Source organism: Marmota flaviventris, chromosome 6 (assembly GCF_047511675.1).
Source record: "Marmota flaviventris isolate mMarFla1 chromosome 6, mMarFla1.hap1, whole genome shotgun sequence".
Taxonomy (NCBI): Eukaryota; Metazoa; Chordata; class Mammalia; order Rodentia; family Sciuridae; genus Marmota; species Marmota flaviventris.
The window spans coordinates 87,158,143-87,179,590 of NC_092503.1; positions in this window are offsets into that span (position 1 = coordinate 87,158,143).

Consider the following 21,448-nt stretch of genomic DNA (forward strand, 5'->3'; position numbering starts at 1 on the left):
TTCCCAGTGAAGAACCCTATCAGCAAGTCCTTTACTTAAGATTATGGTTATATTTGTATTATTAAGTATCTTGGTTACAAAATGTTTGTTAAATTACTAAGCTAAAATTAATTAGCTGAATTTAGTCAATTTTTAAAAAATTAATTTTATGAATAAGTATTTAGGTTTTAGTGATTTTTTCCATTTATACTTGATATTTCTTATTTAAAAGAAAATTTCTCTTTCATGCAATAGCTAAAAAAAATATTGTTAAGTATTTTTATATGATATTTGGTTTATAAAATACAGGCAAATATATTGAAAATATATTTATATACCAATGCATAGACTATTTTTTGTGTGTATGATACTGGGATTGAACCCAGGGCTTCACACATGCTAGGCAAGTGCTCTACCACTGAGCTACTTCTCCAGTCCACACAGCTAAATTTTAAATATACATTGAAGGTTCTTCATGTTTTAAGATTCTCAGAGGATTCAACATTTTTCCCCTGTGCATTTAAAACATTGTTTTATTTTTAAAAAGTTTTATTTACATACAAATTCCTACATATTTAATGCTCAATTAACAAACAATAATAAATAAAACATCTAATAGAGAAATTATTTGTGTTTTAATTCAATAAATATTTATTTGATGATTAATGAGTTCTGTGCTGTAGTAATGTAGCTATGAATATAAAAGGCTGTGACTATGCTCTTCTGGGAGATAATATTATAGCAAGCAATTGGCAAAGATAATAACGTTGATAGTTATTCAAATATTTGTTTGTACCAGCTAGTATTTATTCAGGCATGCTTTGTCAAGAAGCAGAAGACTTCTCAATCAAATCTACCAAATAATGTGGGACAGACATGCTGCATTTGCCTGTGGCATGGGAAGTCCTTTGCCTCTCTGCTCTGCTGCTCCAGTGTATTCCATATTCTGTTAACTGAATAGCTGTTAACATCTCACATAACCACTCTTAAATGTTAGTGCATAAAGGGCTATGACTTAAAAGAATTGTGACTGATGTTTTACAGTACATCTAATTTTATTTCTTGGTTCACAAAATTAAAGAATTGGTTTAGTCAAAATCAATAAGGTCTTAGGGCTATAAAATAGAACAATGCTTTGAAAACAAAACAAAACAAACAAACAAAAAAACAAAATCAAAGAACTCCATGTAACTTTATCCATAAAATGATGCGGGCTGAGTTCCAATAACTTCTTATCCATCTTCATCAACAACTAGTGGCCTCACTTCATTTTCATCCACAAATATTCTAGCTTCTAACACCCCAAGGCTGCTTTTCAAAGTCTGAAAATTCTGACTACTTTGTATTTACTACTTAGCTTTGTTCACTTTCTATAAATTCTCTTTTGTTGTATACCATGACCTCTACTACTATATGATTGGCACTGCTTTCAAATATAAGTTATTCAAATGCTGGGAACTCATTTTTTTATGCATTTGATTTCTTGTCCCTCACTCTGTCCTCAAATGTTCCTTTAAATTGTTTTTTTGTTTGTTTGTTTGTTTTTATATTCAGTTGTCTATCAGGAGGATTTATCCCAGGGCAATAAGACCCCCAAATTCAGGAAATTGTTGTAATCCAAGCCTATGCTGTTTGATTTGGGGATTCTAGGTAACTCTGAATATCTGTAGAAAAGGCAAATTAGCATCATGACTTCACTTTAGGGTGTGTGCGATAGATACAAATAAGATAAATTTTAACACAAAATGAGTTGGATCCATGTAAAAACTTATGGAATATGGTCACTTGATTTTTTTTTTTTTTTGGCCCAGAGTTATCTTCCTTGGTAGTACCTGAATGCAAAGAGGTAATCAATAGAATTGTTTGAGTAAAAATTCAGTGATGTCCTCTAAAACTCTCTTTTAATTCCTACTTCCTTTTATTCTTCTGTTGCTTGTGATTTGTGATAGTTCACGGAAATGAAAATGATGGTATTGGTGGTCACCTTGAGGGAAGTTTGCAACATACAAAATTACTTTGAGAGAACATGAAATCCCAGGTATGTGGAGGTGATGGCTAAAGAAGAGCCACCTTGTTACCCTCTGGAGATGGAGGAGACCTTTTGAATTTTTGAATCTGTGTGAGCTGGTGTTGAATGACTGACAAGGATAGTGAGTCCCTTCCATGAAAGGGTTTGTTTGTTGGGGTAAAGCCTTTGTGATAGAGTCAAGGGCTTCTTTTTAGATCAGTTCTGCTCAATGTTATGCTAGAAGCCATGAGGCAAATAATTCATAATTCATCCAAAAAATTCAAAAAGAATGACATATATTTTACCAATGAGTCCATTATTAGAGTTGTGTAGGAATTTTTTATTTTTCTATTGTAAACGTTTTGAAGAACGTGTTTTATCTGTTTCTGTAATTGTCTCTTTTCCTATCTTATGTTTAGTGCCCTGCTTTACAAATATTATGCTTTTAATATGCATTTTTAAAATGAATCATGGGTTTAGAAAATATCCTGAAGCTTTTCAGTAGTGATAGCTGAGGATGTTTGAGTTTTTGCTGTGGATTAGAAATTGTTCAGTTCCTCAATAATTAATTCTTCATCTTTCTGAAGACAAAAGGAAAAAAGAATACCTTATAATTAATTCCAGTTTTCAAACTTTTACCACAATTTAATCTGTGAATTTCAGTTGACAGTTGGTTCATGTTTTATATCCTGTTCATCACATGCTCCTTAAAAGGTGATATCCAAAAATATAAAATTCAATAAAAGATGTGTGAAAAATAAATGCCTCTTGATTTCAGTATTTACTTTGTGATGGAATTCTCACTTCATATTTCTTGAAGCAGATTCCAGTTTTCTAAATGTTGCATTCCCAAAATAAACATGTAAACAATGAAATGAAGATGACAAATGTACAGCCTGAAATTGGAGATGGCTTGAAAGATGGATGCTATATTTCAGACACAAAGGACTCAGTCAACAGTTGATAGAAGCCTGTATATTTATTTCTTTTAATAGTTTTTAATTGCTTTTATTAGTACATTATAATTATAATAGTAGTGTGGTTCATTGTGACATATTCATATATGCACATAACAAAATTTGTCTAGTTCATTCCCCAGTATTTTCCCTTTTCCTTCTCCCTAACTTTTCCCTAACCCTTTCTCTACTCTTTCTGGTTTTCCTTGTAAATGTGTGTGTAAATATATATATTTACACACATACACACACACACATATATACATTTATATGTAAATATATATATGTAGTTCATTGATGAATTATAATTATGCATAAAAATGCAAATCATTGTGATATATTGATATATTCATACATGCAGATAATATAATTTGGTTAATTTTATTCTCCTGTTCTCCTTTCCCTCCCATACTTCCTCCCCATTGATCAACTACTACTCCTTTTATTGATCTCCCTTCTTTTCAAGGCATTTCTTTTTTAAAAATATTTTTTAGTTATACATGAACACAATATCTTTATTTTGTTTATTTTTGTGTGGTGCTGAGGATTGAACCTAGTGCCTCACACGTTCAAGGCGCTTATTTCTAATTTTTTTAATTGGTACATTATAATTATACATAATATTGGGATTCATTATGCTGCATTTGTACATGCACAGAACAGATTGATCGCTCTCATTGCCCTCTAAGTTCCATTTCTCTTCCTTCCTCTCTCCCCCAATCTGTTTGCACTACACTACTGATCTCCCTTCCATTTTTATTATTATTGCTTTAATTATTGAATTATACATAAAAAGTAGATTCATTGTAATATATTTGTACACGGACACAGCATCATTTGATAGATTTCATTTTCCAGTACTTCCCCAAGCCTTCCCCTCCTCCCTTCCTCTTGATTTCCTTTTTCTATCTGTCTCCTTTCTGTTATCATGAGCTTCTTTTTTTCTAACGTATCTTTTTTTGCATTATTGTTTTGTATACATAGGATGCGTTAAACTGCAGAATTACATGAATATGGTAAAATACATTTAAAAATTTGAATATCTCTAGGTTAAAAAAGCATAAAGGAAAATATTTTAGCCAATTAAGATAATATATGCAGTACAGAAAAAAAAACAACAACTGTGTGTATCTGCACAGAGACACATACATTCAGGCTGTGCTTTTAGAAAGGAAGGAAGGAAGGAAGGAAGGAAGGAAGGAAGGAAGGAAGGAAGGAAGGAAGGAAAGGGAGGGAGGGAGAAAGGAAGAGAAAGAAAGAAGAAAGAAGCTATTTTCAAGTCTATGTAAAATTATGCACTTTTATTTGGATTCCTTCATCTTATCTGGATAAAATACTCCATGGCTAAACAGAAAGCCAGGCTCAATATTTTACACTAATAATGCCTCCTTCAACTCCTGTCCTACATGTCAAAATTATATCCTGTCCACAATTCCACCCAAAATATTTAGGAAGAACCTTCAAGGAACTGGTTAAGATGTGGAAATAAGTTGGGACAGGGAACCAAGCACCTGGTGGACAGACCATCCTCTTACAGACATTTCAATCTTCACTCCAGACCTCATAATTTTCAACACTTTATATTAACATGTTGAAAAATTTCTCTGAAATCCAAAGTATCTACAACAGTACCTAGAAGAGTTACTGCTGCATAGCTGACAGTCAATAAATAATTGTTGAATGAGTAAATGCTTGTGGAGTAAATAAAAAGTATATCCAAATAGATAAGGAAATATTTTTACTTTAGTGGTCCAGAATTGATGGTATTAGAAGAAACAATGGAACTCTAATTCCTATGTTCTCAATACTTAGGACATCTATTTTGAGTTATGTCTTTATTTAGATGCAAACTTATCTCACATTGTGACCAACGTCACTAGCATTTCATCTGAACATAATAAGTCCCTCCTTCCTTAATGGAAAGCTGAATGCTCCAGTATTTTGGAATGCTGAAGAATTTTAAAAATCATGCTGATTAAATTTACCATTTTACAGATAAGGAAGCTGAGATTAAAGATCTTAGTGCTGCTTAGTAGTAGAAACCAGATAAGCATGCAAATTTCCAAAGTAATAATCTTGGAATTTCTTAATGCTCTGTTAGGTCAATATGAAAACACAGAGATCACAATTAAAAGATGTTGTTTAGTAAAAAGAAGTACAACTATGTGATTCTGGAACTTACCAAGGACATTTTATCACCTACTGAGTTTTGTTTAATTTGTACTGAAAATACAAGTTCAGTTTTTGATTGGGAGTGGATCCCATTTAACAGAGTTGAGAGTAAATTATTGTAATAATGATTAAATTCTATAAATAATTTGAATTCAATTCTATGAATAACTGTGAATAAGTTGGAAAAAATTTACCTAGAGGAATGATGGTATCTATGGCTCATCAATTCTACCATACAGTTGCCAAGAATTATATATGTATAAGTCAATTTTATGCTTTTAGCAGTTATAAACATTGACATTTACCTTCTCAGATCTGTTCAAATGTATCCTTCATATTGGGTGCTGACATGTAGTTTCATCCTCTCAGTCTATAAAGAATGAGGGCATGAGAGCTTGAGATAAAGGGAAAGGCCATAAGTTTTTCAGGCCTCGGTAGCATTTTTATAACATCCAGCTTATAATAGATGCTTAAAAATAGTAAGATGAATGAACATAAATGAAGATTCAAAAGCCATAGGATGGTTGTTAAAAGCCATGCCTGCAAGTCAGAACTTCCATAGTCTCTCAAACAGTTTGCAAAAGATAGGACTGAGCTCCTTAATCTTCATAACTCTAGAAAGTTGATCCACATCAAGTCTGGACCAGCATTAGATGTTTACCACTGGCTTTCTGAGAAAATGTATTAGGCTCTGATCACATTTTGATTATGTCAAAAGATACCAATAAAAGAATCTAAAATATAAAAGGAAAAAATACCCCCTGGCTTACTGTTTCCAAGGTGTCAGTAGTTCAAAAGTATACAACCTGTTTTCATCTATTGAGTTTCCAAATAAGATTCGCAATGGATTTGAGCAAAAAATTTTTAAAAAGTTAAAAATTAATACTATGACTTCTTGTCATTAAACATCAATTTTAAAAAGATATAAATATGGTAAGAATTGAAGTCACTTCTTACCTATCACATGCCTTCTGATAAAAATAATCCTAACTGCTGCCAGGAAGAATATGAATGGCCAGATTGCATTAGGGAAGATCCTTCCTGAGTCACACTTCTTCCAGCAAAACACACACTATATTTTAATAACTCTTCATAAATAGATAGTTCAAGTCAAAATGTGTTTTTGATTGGAGTATGTAGTCATACAGGTTATATTTTTAAAATTTCTGCATCTGCAATAAAATTAGAGATTATTAATGAAAATTGACTTTCTTACTGCTTGATAAAAGTAAAATCTTAACTATCAAAAAAAAAAAAAAAAAAAAAAAAAAAAAAAGACCTGTAGAAATCAGTGGCCCCTGCCATTTTTTTCTAGTGCTTAGTATCTGTTTAGTTACCAGGTTATATTGATTTTAGTTCAGGTGAAAAATAACAAAAGGATGCTATAAAATTGAGAAAAGGATTGTGTAAAACCATAAAAAGTTTTTGGATAATGTAGCCTTATATGAAGATTTTATGCGACAGTTTTTATATACACAAAATATTTTCTCTGAACTAAGAAGTTTTCTGACTGGAATGTCGAAATACAAGGATAATGGCAAGAAACTGGAGAGAAAAATTGCATCAATGATTTATAAACCATAAATGGAAGCTACTATTACCTGCTATAAAACATATACTGCAAGCTAAAATAATATACCAGAGAACAGTATGTAGAAGCAAAGACCAAGTTGCCCTATCATTTAAAAGAAAACTTTAAAAATAAATAAGTCAGAGCAAGGCATGGTGGTACACATGTGTAGTTACAGCTACTTGGGAACATGTAGGCAAAGAACAATTTTCAAGATACAAGATAGCAGACAACACAGAACAATGATCCCTGAAAAACAGGAAACAAACAAGGTGATGCTTATAATTCTCTCAGCTCACTTCCTTGAGAGAGTTTCCTGGATGCAGTTAAGACAAGGTCAACCCAAGTAGAGCCTGACAGACTCTATGTTAAAGAGATGGGACTGAGTCCAGGAAGACCAACACAGCAGCAGTATGCAGAAGTAATGGAGTGGAGAGAACTACATATGGAGCACTCTGGAGAACTTCTGAGGGTTTCCTCAAGTACTTAGCCCAGTACTGACCAGCATGCAAGGAAACTGAAGTTGGGAAAAGAATTGGAAGAGTACCTGCTAATTATACAGGACTAAGAATAGTACTGTTCTTACAAGAAGACTAGAAAATTTCACAATTCTTAGGATATTAAATCAAGTACTTAGGCTATTAAATAGTAGTGGAGAAAAATCATCCACAGCCTAATCTCTGAGATATTCACATCTAAAAGTTTTATAGGACCTAAGAGTGTAGCTCATTGGCAAAGTATATGCTTAGTATGTATGAGGTCCTTGGTTCAATCCCCAACACCCACCCTAAAATAAAAATGTTATAAACAGAAGAGGACACAAACACTTTCAGTAATCTCATCCCAGAACAAAATTTATGAATATTTATATGTTTACAAAAGTTTCCATTATTTTATAAAATAATTTCTAGCACACAAGGCAGAATTTGCAATATCTGACTTTCAATCACAAATTAGCAGGCATACAAAGAAGCAGAGAAATCTAACACATAATAAGGGGAAATTGAATCTATTAAAACCTATAGATATTAGAATTAGTGGACATGGACATTGAAAGATATTAAAAAAGCCAGAGGCAATGACACACACCTATAATCCCCTTGGCTCCAGAGGCTGACAGGTTGGAGGATTCAAAGTTCAAAGGCAGCCTCAGCAACTTGTGAGACCCTGTCTCTAAATAAAATATAAAAAAGGGCTGGGGTTGTGGCTCAGTGGTTAAGTGCCCCGGGGTTCAATTTCCTGGTAAAAATAAGATAAAATAAAATAAGAAGCAGCTTTCATATGTTCAAAAATTAAGTAAAGATGTAGATGATGCAAAAATACATGTAAAACTTCTAGTGATGAAAGAAATAATGAAAAATACACAAGATTGAATTGTCAGATTGGCATCATTTGTTCAAGAAAATTGATTAACAATCTCACAGATTTGGCAATAATACTGTCTAAAAAGAAACTTAGAATACAAAAAATTAAATGGAAAAGCATCAATGAGCTATGAGGCAATGTCAAGTATATTCATAAATGTATAACTGGACCTCCAAAGTAGAAGGGGGAGAAGACAAGACATAAAATAATATTTGAAGAAATAATGGTCAAAAAATTTTCCAAAGTTGATAAAAATTATATCTGCAGATAGAATAAATAAATCCTAAGTACAAGAAAGATGAAGAAGACTACACCAATGCCCATCTAGTCAAATTGCTCAAGAGTAGTGATAAAGAGAAACATCTTAAAGGCATTCAGAGAAAAAAGACACACTATATAAAGAGGAACAAGGATAAAAATGACAGCAGATTTCTTATTAGAAATAATCCATAACCAACTTGAATCTAATGTATGAAATATGATATGTCAAGAGCTTTATAATGTTTTGAACAACCAATAAATAAAAAAATAAAGGGTAAAGTGAAAAAAAAAAAAAAAAAAAAAAAAAAAAGAAATAATCCAAGGTGAAAAGCCAGTGGAGCAATTTTGAAAATATTGAAAGAAAAAACACTGTCTATATAAAATTCCTTAGGCATCAAAAATATTTAAAAACAAAGGTGAAGACATTAAAGCTGAAAACGTCCATCACTAGAAACACATCACTAAAAAATGATACCCAAAGTGCTTCAGGCAGAGGGATAATATCAGATGAAAATCTGAATTGCACAAAGACCAAACATCACTAGAAATGGTAACTTTGAGGGTTATTAGAGATTTTTTCCTTAACACTTATATCTCCTAAAGATACCCGTTTAACAAAAATAATAACATTTTGGCATTTGTATCATATGTGTAATTAAAATACATGACAATAATATCATAAAGGCCATTTATGGGAGGGAAAAAGTGAAAGTAAGATACTTACACTGTATGTGAAGTGGTAAAATTATCATTTGAAGGTAGACTGTGATGAGTTAAAGATGTATACTAAAAAAACTTATGTAACCACTAAAATGACAGCATATGTAGATAGCTAACATAATAACAATTAAAATTAAACAGAATAATGTAAAACATCTAAAAGAAGGAATAAAAATAGGAAAAATAAACAAATAGCCAATAGGAAAATGGAAAATAAATACCAGGATGATTGGTAAACTAGCCAAATCAATAATTACACTGAATATAAATTACCACACTTAAAATGTAAAAGAAAAAAAATTAAGACCCAAATATGTATTGCATAGAAGAAATAGATTTTAACTACAGAGGCAGAGATGAATAAAAACAAAAGGTGGAAAAAGATATACCATGTAATGCTGGGAGCCATTAGCCAAGTAGGTATGACAATTTCCTTGCCAGTGTACCCCATGTTGCTTAGTGGAAGGACTCGTGGAAATAGGACATTTTGCAGTGACATTGCATGTAGGTGACCTTGCTCAAGGACCAGGGAGGATTAGGGTGTTCCCGGTTTAGGATAATCGGGTTTAGGGCATTCCAGGTTTAAGATTATTCCTGCTGGGAATAGGGCGTATCCTGCTGCCTGAGTTCCCCTTGAGTTCTCACGGGATTCAGACAGTATATTTTGGGAGATAGAAGCCCAGTGGAGGTGGATTTTGGGCAGAGAACGTGGATTTCCCCAGAACATGATTGTAGACGGCTGGTGTGAGTTCGGGAATAAAGAGTTGCTGTTTGAATCTACAAGCTGTGTGGTGGCTCGTGATTGTGTGCCCAGCCAGACTGCGGCAATGTAATAGGAAAAATACTACAGCAGTGGCTATACTAATATCAGATAAATTATATTTCTGGGCAAATGCTATTACTAAGGGAAAAGATTATTTCATAATAATGAAATTATTGACATATTGAAAGAATATGACAATGCTCAAAGTTAATACAACAAACAACACAAAATAACAAAGCCCATTCAAAAAGAAATAGGCAATATAAGTAGCCTTTTATCTACTAAACAATTGAATTCATAACTTAAAACATTTTCATGAAGAAAACTTTAAGTTGGCATGGCTTCACTGAAATATTCTACCTAGTATTTGAGAATTAAATTTTGGGAGTTCTATCAAATTCATTTAGAAAGATGGGATTACTTTGATGTCAAAACAACACAAAGAAATTACAAGAAAATAAAACTAACACCTGATATGTGTCAGAAGCAGAGGGGTGAACAATGTTAACACAATAATTTCATGTCATAACCAATCAGGCGTGTTTCAACATTCAAAATAAATCTATATCATAGGTCATAGTAAAAGGTTTAAGAGATGGGCTGAGGTTGTGGATCAGTAGTAGAGCGCTTATCTCGCACCTGGGAGGTACTGTCTTCCATCCTCAACACCACATAAAAATAAATAAAAGATATTGTGTCTATCTAAAACATAAAAAATATTTTGGAAAAAAAGTTTAAGGGAAAGTATTTGATCATCTCCACAGACAAAAAAATACTTGACAAAGTCAAGCATCATTTCAGATGAAAACTCTCAGAAAACTTGGAATAGAAGGGAACTTTCTCAGAACTAGATTCCTGTCTCTCACCCTGCACAAAAATCAGCTCAAAGTGGATCAAAGACCTAGGAATTAGAAAGAAACACTGCAACTGCTAGAAGAAACCACAGGTCAACATTCCAACATATTGGCACCAGCACTGACTTCCTTTATAAGACTCCCAATGCTCAAGAACTGAAATCAAGAATAAATAAGTGGGATATCATCAACCTGAAAAGCTTCTGTACATCAAGGAAAACAAGAGTGCGAAGAGAGAGTCTGTAGAATTGGAAAAAAAAAAAAATCTTTGCCAGTTCCTCTTCTGACAGGGAATTAATTTCCAGAATATGTAAAGAACTCAAAAGACCCAACAACAACAAAATAATCCAATCAATTGCAAGACAACTAATACATGTCTTGTATTCAGAATATGTAAAAAGCTCTTAAAACTTAATAATGAGAAAGCAAACCCATAGAAATACGCAAAAAATTTGAACACCTTCGCAAAGAAGATAAACAAGCACATGAAAAGATGTTCAATATCATTATAATTAGAAAAATGCACATTAAATTCACAATAAGAAGCCATTACATATCCATTAGAATGTTTAAAATTAAAAAAAAATTGACTAAATCAAGTGTTGATGAGGATGAAACTCTCAAACACAGCCAGTTGTAATGTAAAATGATAATCAACTCTGAAAAGTTTGATAGTTTTCTACAAGTGAAATTAGTATTAGGTCATTCCATTTCTAATATTCATCCAAAAAATGGAAATACATTTGTACAAAGACGAAGTTTTACTCCAATATTACAGAAGGTTTTTTTTTTTTTTGTAACAGTAACTAATTAGACACAACTTAAATATCCAGCAACAGGCATGTAGATGAATAAAATGTTGTGTTCATACAACAGATTACTCTTCAGAAATCAAAATAAGGTGCTATTGATATATGCAATAACATGTATGAATCTCAATATAAATATGCTTAGAAGTGAAACCAAGCCCCAAAATACATATTGTATAAATCCATTTATACAAAATTCTAGGAAATATCAACTAATATATTATGACAGAAAATAAATTAGCAGTTGTTTGGGGTGGGAGGTATTAATAGTGAGTGTGTAACAAGTGTGTTACACTAAACTGTGTGTAACAAGTGTGTAACACGAAACTGTAACTTTATAAACTGGCACTTTCTCATTGTGAGAAAGTACAGACAGGAGAAGGCAAGCATGGCAGACCTGACAAAAAAACTCTGAGTTGAGAATCAAGACTGATGATTAAAGTCATGAATCCACCTTTGCTCCCCAACACTACTACCAACAAATTGAGTTGAGCAATGGCCATATTCTCCCAAGTGATAAAGAGATAGGGAGGAGCTCACTCTAAGATCAGAAGATTGTAAAGGCACTGTCTCTATGGAAAATATTAATTTTACTATATAGCCCTTATCTTATAGAAGAGATCTACCTTTTGTACTCTGACATATCACACCAGCTTGTGATTTCATTCTTCCCATTCCTTCTGGGCACTGCTGTCAGGATCTTTATGATTTGTCCCTTGGCTAATTCTTCAGTTGCATATCAACCCATATTTCATTTATCTCAGCTACTTTGTTCTCCTAAATAATCATGCTTGTTCAGAACTCCATATCTTTATGTAAAAAATACCCTTTAGGGGATTTGGTTTCTGGTCTGCAAAAGCAATATATGAAATAAGTTAAGTTGGGCAGTGACATTGTTCATTTGAATTTTTTAAAAGATGGATGTGTCCTTGAGAGAAGGAAGTGTGAACAAGTGAAGCTAGGTCTTCTAAGGCATATTGGTAATTACAATTTGTAGGTATTCTGTGTTCTCTATGGTAGGAGGCAGGTGACAATTATAACAAAATATCCCTTATGAGAAAAAGCTATTTAGGTATGTGGTGTATATTCTTCCAGGTAGAAAGTGAAGGAACTCTTGCTCAGTGGGCTCAGAATTTTCCCTATGTCAGCAAGTCATTAGCATTAACTTCCAAAGAAAATTTTGGAGGTTTGAAATGCCTCTGAAAAAGCATGAGAAATTAAATAGCCATTTAAAATTTCCAGACTTCCCTAGGGTTGGTGACCATGAAGTTTTTTTGGAAACAAGTACACATTTGTGTACTTTTAATTAAATAATTTAGCAGCTTGAGTATAAAAACAGAAAAGACAGAGATTGTATTGATTTAGCCTTAGGGATTTTCAAGGTAAGTATAGTGAAATTGCCAGATTTTTTTTAAGAGTACAGAGGTTACACTAGAAAGTTATAGAAAGTTTGGAGGCATAGAGCAAGAAAGGGAGTGTGGTGGAGAGAGATATGACTAATGCACTGTTTGGGGAAAAAGTTCACCAGTTGGTGGTGGACCCACACAGTGGCTGACTCTAGCTCACCCCCTCTCCTTTTCTTCCAGAGTCACTGCAATCTGGCTTCTCTCTTACATCCCTCTTTATTGAGGAAACTCTTTCTTCTCTGTCTTTATCTTCCCTGACCTCAGAAAAATCAGAGCCTATCCCTAAGCCTGAGAACTATACACAAAGTTTTATTAAAAATGCTTTATCTGGGGCTGGGGATGTGGCTCAAGCGGTAGCGCGCTCGCCTGGCATGTGTGCTGCCTGGGTTCAAGCCTCAGCATCACATACAAACAAAGATGTTGTGTCCCCCGAAAACTAAAAAAATAAATATTAAAAATTCTCTCTCTCTCTCTCTCTCTCTCTCTCTCTCTCTCTCTCTCTTAAAAAAAATGCTTTATCTTGGATGCTGAAGCAGTGCCTCAATCACTCTATACATTTGCCTACAAAACCTGACCATTCTCCTGGGAATTTAATCTCAAAAAATAGTACCACTGTTCATATGGGGACCCAAGATAGAAACCTGGGAGGTTTATTCTCATCCTGAATATTTAATCAGTCTCTAATTCCTCTCAGTTATACCTCCTAAATGTCCCTCAGTTCCATCCTGTTTCACTGGTTGAATTTATTGACATCTCTTTAGTAGTGGGTCCTACCTACTGACCATTCTCCTTAAAAAGCAATTTGTACTGACTGTACAGCATAAAGCTCTATGAGGCTTCCCTTTTCTCTCCTGACCCCCTCCCCCTTCTCAGATCCTTTTTGAGAAAACTTTTCCTATACACCTCTCAAATGTTGATGATTCCTAGTCCATCTGTCCTCTCATTTTTACACATTTCCTGATTACTCATTAACTCCCATGTTCTCTTATAATTTGTGTTCCCAAATCTATATTTTAAAAGTTGTTCTGACTTCCTGACCTTCAGATTTTATTAAAATTTATTAAAAATTCTCTCTCTCATGTATCAAAACATCATATTAATATGTATAATTTTATGTGTTTATGTATCAGTGAAAAATAAATTTAAATTAAATTTTAAGAGAAAAAAAGTTCCAGAATGGAAAAACATAGGTAACATTAAAAGGAATAGAAATCAAAATGACATAAGTTTTTTGACATCTACAATGAGAAGCAGAAGGCAATGCTTGCTAAATTCTGAATGAGATGACTTTCACTTTAAATTTCTATATACATTCAGACTGTTAGACAAAATGGAAGTGAAATAAAAACATTTGCAGATTTGTGACATCTCAAAATTTTATCTCCCAAGCATCCCATCTTGAGAAACAACTCAAAGGTATGAGTTACAAAACAAGAAAGTTAACCAAGAAAGATGAAGGTGTGAAACTCAGGCTTCACCCAGAAGGCAAGGGGGAATTCTCTGCATGCTGGGGTAGGGATGTTCCACGTGACTGCTGTGAGCAGTCTCAGAGAGCCATCAATCCACATTGAACTGGAAGACTCTCACCTCTATATGAGCAGTCTTCAAGAAAAAAAAAAAGTAAAAATGCAACATGAAACTCTATGAAAATTTACATTGAGAAGATATTAGAAAAATGTGGAAAGAATTGGTAAACTTTACAAAGAAAACTAATCAAATGACAAAACAAGGTAAGTATTAACTTATGGATTATTAAAATATACAAAAGAAAACATACTATAGTATGATATTAGGCTGAGTAAAGACAGCATTTATATAGTCATAATATATATACAGAATACTGATTTGCCCTTCTTTGAAAATGGCAGTGCAAAGGATAGGCTAGGCTACTACATTAAACCTCATCTGTTTTCAAATATAAAGGTAACAACTAACCTTCATTAACAGATAAATAGAAGAACAAAAATACCAGCTAAAAATATGAAAGCAGATGCCAGCAAATTAGGTAAAAGTGTTGAATGCCAGTTTCTGAGGAGCAAAGCTAGAGGATAGGACAAGAATACAGCACAAGGCCATCATTCAGAGCACTTTTTAACATGTGTAGGTATCAGTTTGGCAAACATTGTTTTTTAAATATAAAATTTTAAAAGTTACTTCAAAGAGAATAAAAGGAGAGATGTGATGTTCAGAACTAATAGTAGGAATGATAATGAATTCTTTGCTAGAGCAATACTTCTATCTACAACTAAATTGCTCAGACCCTCAGCTCAGAGAATTTATGTTAGGATTTTCTGTTTGATTTGACAACTTCTAATGCTCTGTTCTGTATAGAGCCTTTGGTGAGCCCTAGAAAAGCATTGGTTACTTTATGAAAGTCAAATGCATGTATGGCAAGAGCAGTCCAGAATCTGAGAGGTGAGGAGAAGTAGGATCCCCCAGAACAAATTAGGGACAAAGAATTGAGAAATTGGACTAAAGATTCCTCATTGAATGGGTTACACTTTTCAGTGATTGCACTTAATTGTTACCTGCTGTAATAAGACCACACCACGAAAAATGAATGGGAGATGTGTCTATGAGAGGAGGAGGGGGAAAGGGAGGGACAAAAGAAAGAGGCAACCTCCCTGGGACAGATTTCTATTCCTAGATAACAAACTGTACTTAGTTACTTTTTTTCCCCACTTCAAACATTTACTACAGTTCCCCTTATGAGTACCCACTATTTTTTTTAAAGAGAGAGAGAGAGAGAGAATTTTTAAAAATATTTATTTTATTTTTTTAGTTTTCGGTGGACACAACATCTTTTTATTTTATTTTTATATGGTGTTGAGGATTGAACCCAGTGCCTCGTGCATTCCAGGAGAGCGTGTTACTGCTTGAGCCACATCCCCAGCCCACGAATACCCACTATTTTATACAGAAATTTCATTTTATTATAATTAATGAATTAAAAGGCATACTAGTTACACTCTCCCCAAAGACTTTGAGCAAGTCCTGAAGATTTTTGTTCTTCTTAATAAATGGGAACAAAGATGTTTGTTGGGATTCACTGTTATATGTTGTCTGAGCAACAAGGCCAGGGTAAAGAAACTCCAGGAACTGAGGGTCATTGGTATTTCATTGAAACCAATGTCCTAGTTCTAAATGGGTATTGATGGAGACACAGGGCTTAGAATGCACGATTTTGACTCATAAGCAAACTTTCTTTTTATCATTATATGGGCTAATGACAAAGCAGGTCAGGAATGCAAGGCTATAGTCAGTAGCACCAGGATAACTAGTGTTGTAAAAATACCCTTTAGGGATAGCAATTAACTATTTTGAGCCCTTGTTTTTCTATTGAAAAAGAGAATATTTGGGGGTGTACAGTACATTTCTCTCCTCTCTTTTAGAGTTACCTGTCTGGAGAGGAGACCTTACAGAGAATTTGTAGCAGAGGAAGCACTTATTCATTCCTTCAAGGGAACTTTGAAGCCTCCTTTTCTTTGCTCAGGATACATGTAGAAGCTATGCACTTGATTTAGATTGTGGCCTTTGTCCAAGAGGAAGAGCACATTCTCTTTCTGATGAGCATTCTCCAGACCCTTCCTCTGGAAGCGCTGAGTAAACCTCTGACATCTGAATGTTAATGACAAATTTTATTGTTTCCAAACCGAGAAGTGGAGGTTTAATTTAGAGTAATAGAGAAGATCAATGAATGTTTGGATTTCTGGCTCTGATTTATGAGAGGGTTGTTTGGGGTTAGAAGGTCCTAACCAGTCTCCATCAAGTCTGAGATTTTGTATTTGCAAATTCTGTCAATGAACACAATGGTGATTTCAAATGGACTTCTGTGGTACTTGTCACATAGAAGGTATTTAAAACATTTTTTAATTAAATTAACAGAAATGGTTAAAATCTTTAGAAAGTTATGAAGAGTGTTTAAATGGGTAAGGTGGTATGCCAAGGTTAGACACAAACTTCCTGAAGGAGCGGAGAGGAACAAGTCTAGGCATAGAGAATATTTTGGGCAAAAATTCAGAAGCAGGATAGGTGACCCATGTAATACAATGGCCATATAATACCCAGGACCAGCGTTTTACAGCCTCAAAGAAGGTGTCATAAATACTGATGATTTGGCAGCAAGAGCAGCCTCAAGTGGCCTCTTCAAGGTCTGTGTAACTTCTGATCTCGCTTTCTCCTCACTTTCTGCCTCACCCACTCAATTTATAGGCAGAATAAGTCATCTTTCACTCCCTTCCAACCTAAGCGGCCCTGCAATCTTCCTGGAGTAGAAGTCAAATCAGAGAGATAAAATTAAAAATAATAGAATTGGGTATTTTTTAAAGCTAATTGTTACACTGATAATTTTATGATATTTAAATAGATTATAGTCTAGCAAACAGATTATGGCAATTGCCCCCTAACAAATGAACACATGACAGGCTCAAGAAATTTTATTATTTGTCATGAGACTAAAAACAAAACAAAAAAAGCAAATCTTGTGGGTGTACATGAATTAATGTGTAATAAAAATAAGCAACTTGATCATCCTATAAGCAGCAATTGAGGCAAGATCTTCTTTTGTACATGTGATATGGGGTTTGATGAGGAAGACTGTAAAATAAAGACTACAAATCAGTGTGTTGTACAGGTTTGCCACTGGAAACTTCACTAATCGCCTTTAGAACTAAAGTTAAGAACTGGGTAAAAATACAATTGAAATAAAGTGTAATTTCTGTTATCCTTTTTAAGTTAATAACACAAGCTCTTAGTGCCTGGAGGTGTTAAAAAAACTTGCTGGTGCAATCATCTCTGCCTCATAGAAAAGCCCATGAAGCAGCCACCTTTTTGGCCTCTGTCAGTAGCAATGCCATGGAAACAAAGATTTGATCCACAAAGCCGGACAGGTTGTTTAAAATATCTACTCTTTCAAAAAAGACACATACAAAGACTGTTTTATAGTTTCATATATTTTTATAAGCAGCAGGGTAGTTAAACCTGACCCACTTCTTTTCTGATATAATGAATTGTCAGAAATAACCACAACATTAAAGGCAAAATTGCTTTCATTCCTTGTTGTATTGGGGGAAGAAAAAACAAATTATTTGGCTTTTTGCTTTCCTTTTAAATTTCAACAACTTTAATAAGAGTTCACAGGTTGTCACAGTATTAATTCCGTTACACAAAACTGAATCTGAAAAAAAAAAAAATGTATGGACTTTTGAAAAGTCAGATTTAAATTGGGTCCTAAGCACATAGATTTCCTATTTCCTTAAAAGAGAGAATGAAGAAGTCATGATGATAGGGAAAAGTACATTTAATTCAGTTTCTTAAGACCTGAATGTGTAGTCTTAGATGTAAGGGAGATCTTAGATCATCTGGTGCTGGCCAAGCCCGACATTCTACAAATAATGAAACTGAACATTCCTACAGATTAAAGTGAGGAATCAAGAGTTGAAGCATGCCACTCAATTTGGTGCTTCTGTCTACAAAGAACTCCATTTGTCCAGACAATGCATTACCTTCTTTAGATGCCCAACAGTAAATTGAGGGATACAGGAGTCTAGAAGCAAATGCTGTAAGGGTTAAAACATGCAACCTCCATCTTGTGTAATACATGAGCATAGATAAGAAATGAGGAGAAATGCTCAATCTACACAGAATTGTATTCAGGTTAAAATAATATCAGTATCAACAATAAACCTATGTGCTGGCCCAAACCAGTTCTTACCACCCAGTGAACAAGTAACAAATCCACAGGTCAGACCTCCTTCTGGAGCCTCAGCTCCTCACTAAGAGCTTCCAGGATTCTTTTGAAATCTTCATATATGAAAAGAAAGATTCCAAGATGTTATGCCAGGACTCATTCCACTTTTTGGTTCACATTGTCTTATATCATTCTTCAGTGATTCCCACCTCTTTCTTTGGAAATAATACATAAACAAAAGCACAGACATCTCATCAATATATCATGAAAATTGAAAATCAAATAAACAAAGCTTTGCTGACCTTCTGCTCAGTGGTAGATGTTGTGTAAAATATGTTTAGTATATGTAATCTCAATAAATTTTCACAAAGGCTGTGTAAAATGGGCTTATTATGTTGACATATAGATGAGTAAACAAAAGTTCAGAATGCAAAAGTGGCTTTCTCAAATTTACCACCTTCACCAATGGGGGAAAAAGACAATATTTCAAACCCAAATATTTTATTTATTTATTTATTTTTGGTTCAATGCTTTCTCACCAAATCTTAATTTAGTTATTTTCCAGAAAGAGCGGATGAATAGAACATTCATCTCATTCAATGAAGTCTCTAGCCTTGTTTACTTCTACTATGTGGAACATAAATGTAAGCTATCAACATTAGAAGACCAAAAGTACTGGTATTTGTAGGTTTTCCATGTATCATGCTGAAAGACACAGATTAAGCATTTTAGTACTTGGCAGAAGGCACACCAACATACACATTTATGTGATGCATTAGTTTCTGAAGTCATACCTCAGTCATACCTAAATATTTTTGCAACATATTATTAAATATTATTCTGTTTCAGCAATTCAGATTCCTTCCTAATCATTAACATGAGAAATTCTGACTAGGAAACTTGGGAAGACATCACGTAGGAAGTAAAATGTGGGATTTAAAGAACGTCCGTCACTTGTGGTTTCCAATCTGTTACATTAGGCTAATTTTTGACCCTTTCCCCAGGTAAAGCTCTGTAAACTAGAATTTATAAAAACAAGAACAAAAGAACTTTAGTGGAATAACATAATGCATGATTTGCAATAATATTTTAAATACATCTTTCATGAATTAAGTAACTGTTTTCCATTCTGAAAATCTGAATCTCTGCTTGCTTCTTTTTCTGAAGAAATAAGGCACATCTGTATTATTGGAGGCTTTCACTACATATAGAACATTCAGATAAGGAATTAGACAGTGAAGCAGAATGTTTTTTTTTTTCCTGTATCAAAACTGTACACAAATTTGCAGGTGGCCTCCATATGATTATTTTGAGTATTTATTAACGTAATTATACATTTATTTATTTTTTCCTCAAATCATAAATTAGGAACTTTTAAGAGAAGCTGAGTTGGATGTACAGATTATAGCTTGCAAATAAAACACAGCTAAAAGTAAACAGAAGACATTGCTAGAGTCCACCAAATTTAAGATCACTTAAATGTCCTTTGCTGACAGTGATCCAATTTTCTGGTCCTTCCTGTTTCAATAAGATCTGAACAGAAATGCCTCAGTTCTACTCCTTCACACTGATCTCAGATTTATCTCAGTTTTCAGTTTTGTTTTATTTTCCTTCACTCCCAAATCTCTCTTTCTCTGAACCCAGGCTGGTAAATCAATTCTGACTCCTGATTATATCCTTTGTATATCAGTTTGATTTGAGGAAACTTTTTTGTGTCCTGTGATTAGACTTTTTTTTTTTTTTAGTTTTAGATGGACACAATATCTTTATCTTATTTTTATGTGGTGCTGAAGATCGAACCCAATGCCTCACACATGCCAGGCGAGCACGCTACCACTGAGCCACATCCCGAGCCCCATAGACTTATTAAATTAATTACAGCAAATCATCAGAAAGGTACCTCTCTGCTGTCATTTGAATGTGTCCCCCAATGTCATGTGTGGGCAACTTATCCCCAGTGAAGCAGTGTTGTAATGTGGGGTCTAAATGGAGATATTTTGATCATGGGGCAACAGCCCTCATGAATAGACTAATGCCATTATTGCAGGGTTTGTTATGGAGTGGGTACTCTCTCTCTCAGCCACTTTCTCACCAGTTTGGTGCTTTCTACCATGTTATAATATAATGAGTTGCTAGTGGCTTGATCTTGGACTTTCAAGCCTCTGGAACTGAGAGGAAATAAATTTCTATTCTTTATAAATTATGCAGTCTTGAATAACCTGTTGCAGCAGCAAAACACGGACTAAGACACATTCTTTCCCTAGTTGCTCTACTCAGGTGGCTATTGTATCTGCAATCCTAGAAGCAGGCAAAACTTTCTACATTTTCTTCATTAATTCATTGTGTTATAAATATGACATAGACTATAATGTAATAATATTATAATATTATTACATTAACTGTATAGTTATTCAATAAAAACTGGTAAAATTACTTTCAGTAACTTTGTGCTTGATTACTACCCTGAATTTATCTTGGCATCCTACTAAATTATTCTCCAACTATGTTATTGAATAATGGTTGGGGGAAATTTTTAAAATGTGTTTCATTAAACACTGAAGAGAAGGGTAGATATAAGTATAAAGTACATTGTACATGAACTCTAACTTCAAAGAATTTGGTGAGGGTTACAGCTGTGAAAACAAGTCAATTTTAATTCAAAGTTAAATTTTAAAAAAACGATAACAGAAGTGGATTTGGAATGTCATGAGCAGGCAGATGAAAATGTAGTTAATTTAAGTGTTTATGGAATGTTTAATCAAGGAAGTGGCATTTGAGTTCAAACTGAGAAAATGAAAATCATTTAACATCAAGACATGAAGATATTAAAACACACTGTAATTCATATTTGGTGAGGGGTCCCAGGGACTAAGCAGAGGGCTTTTGGGGGGTTATA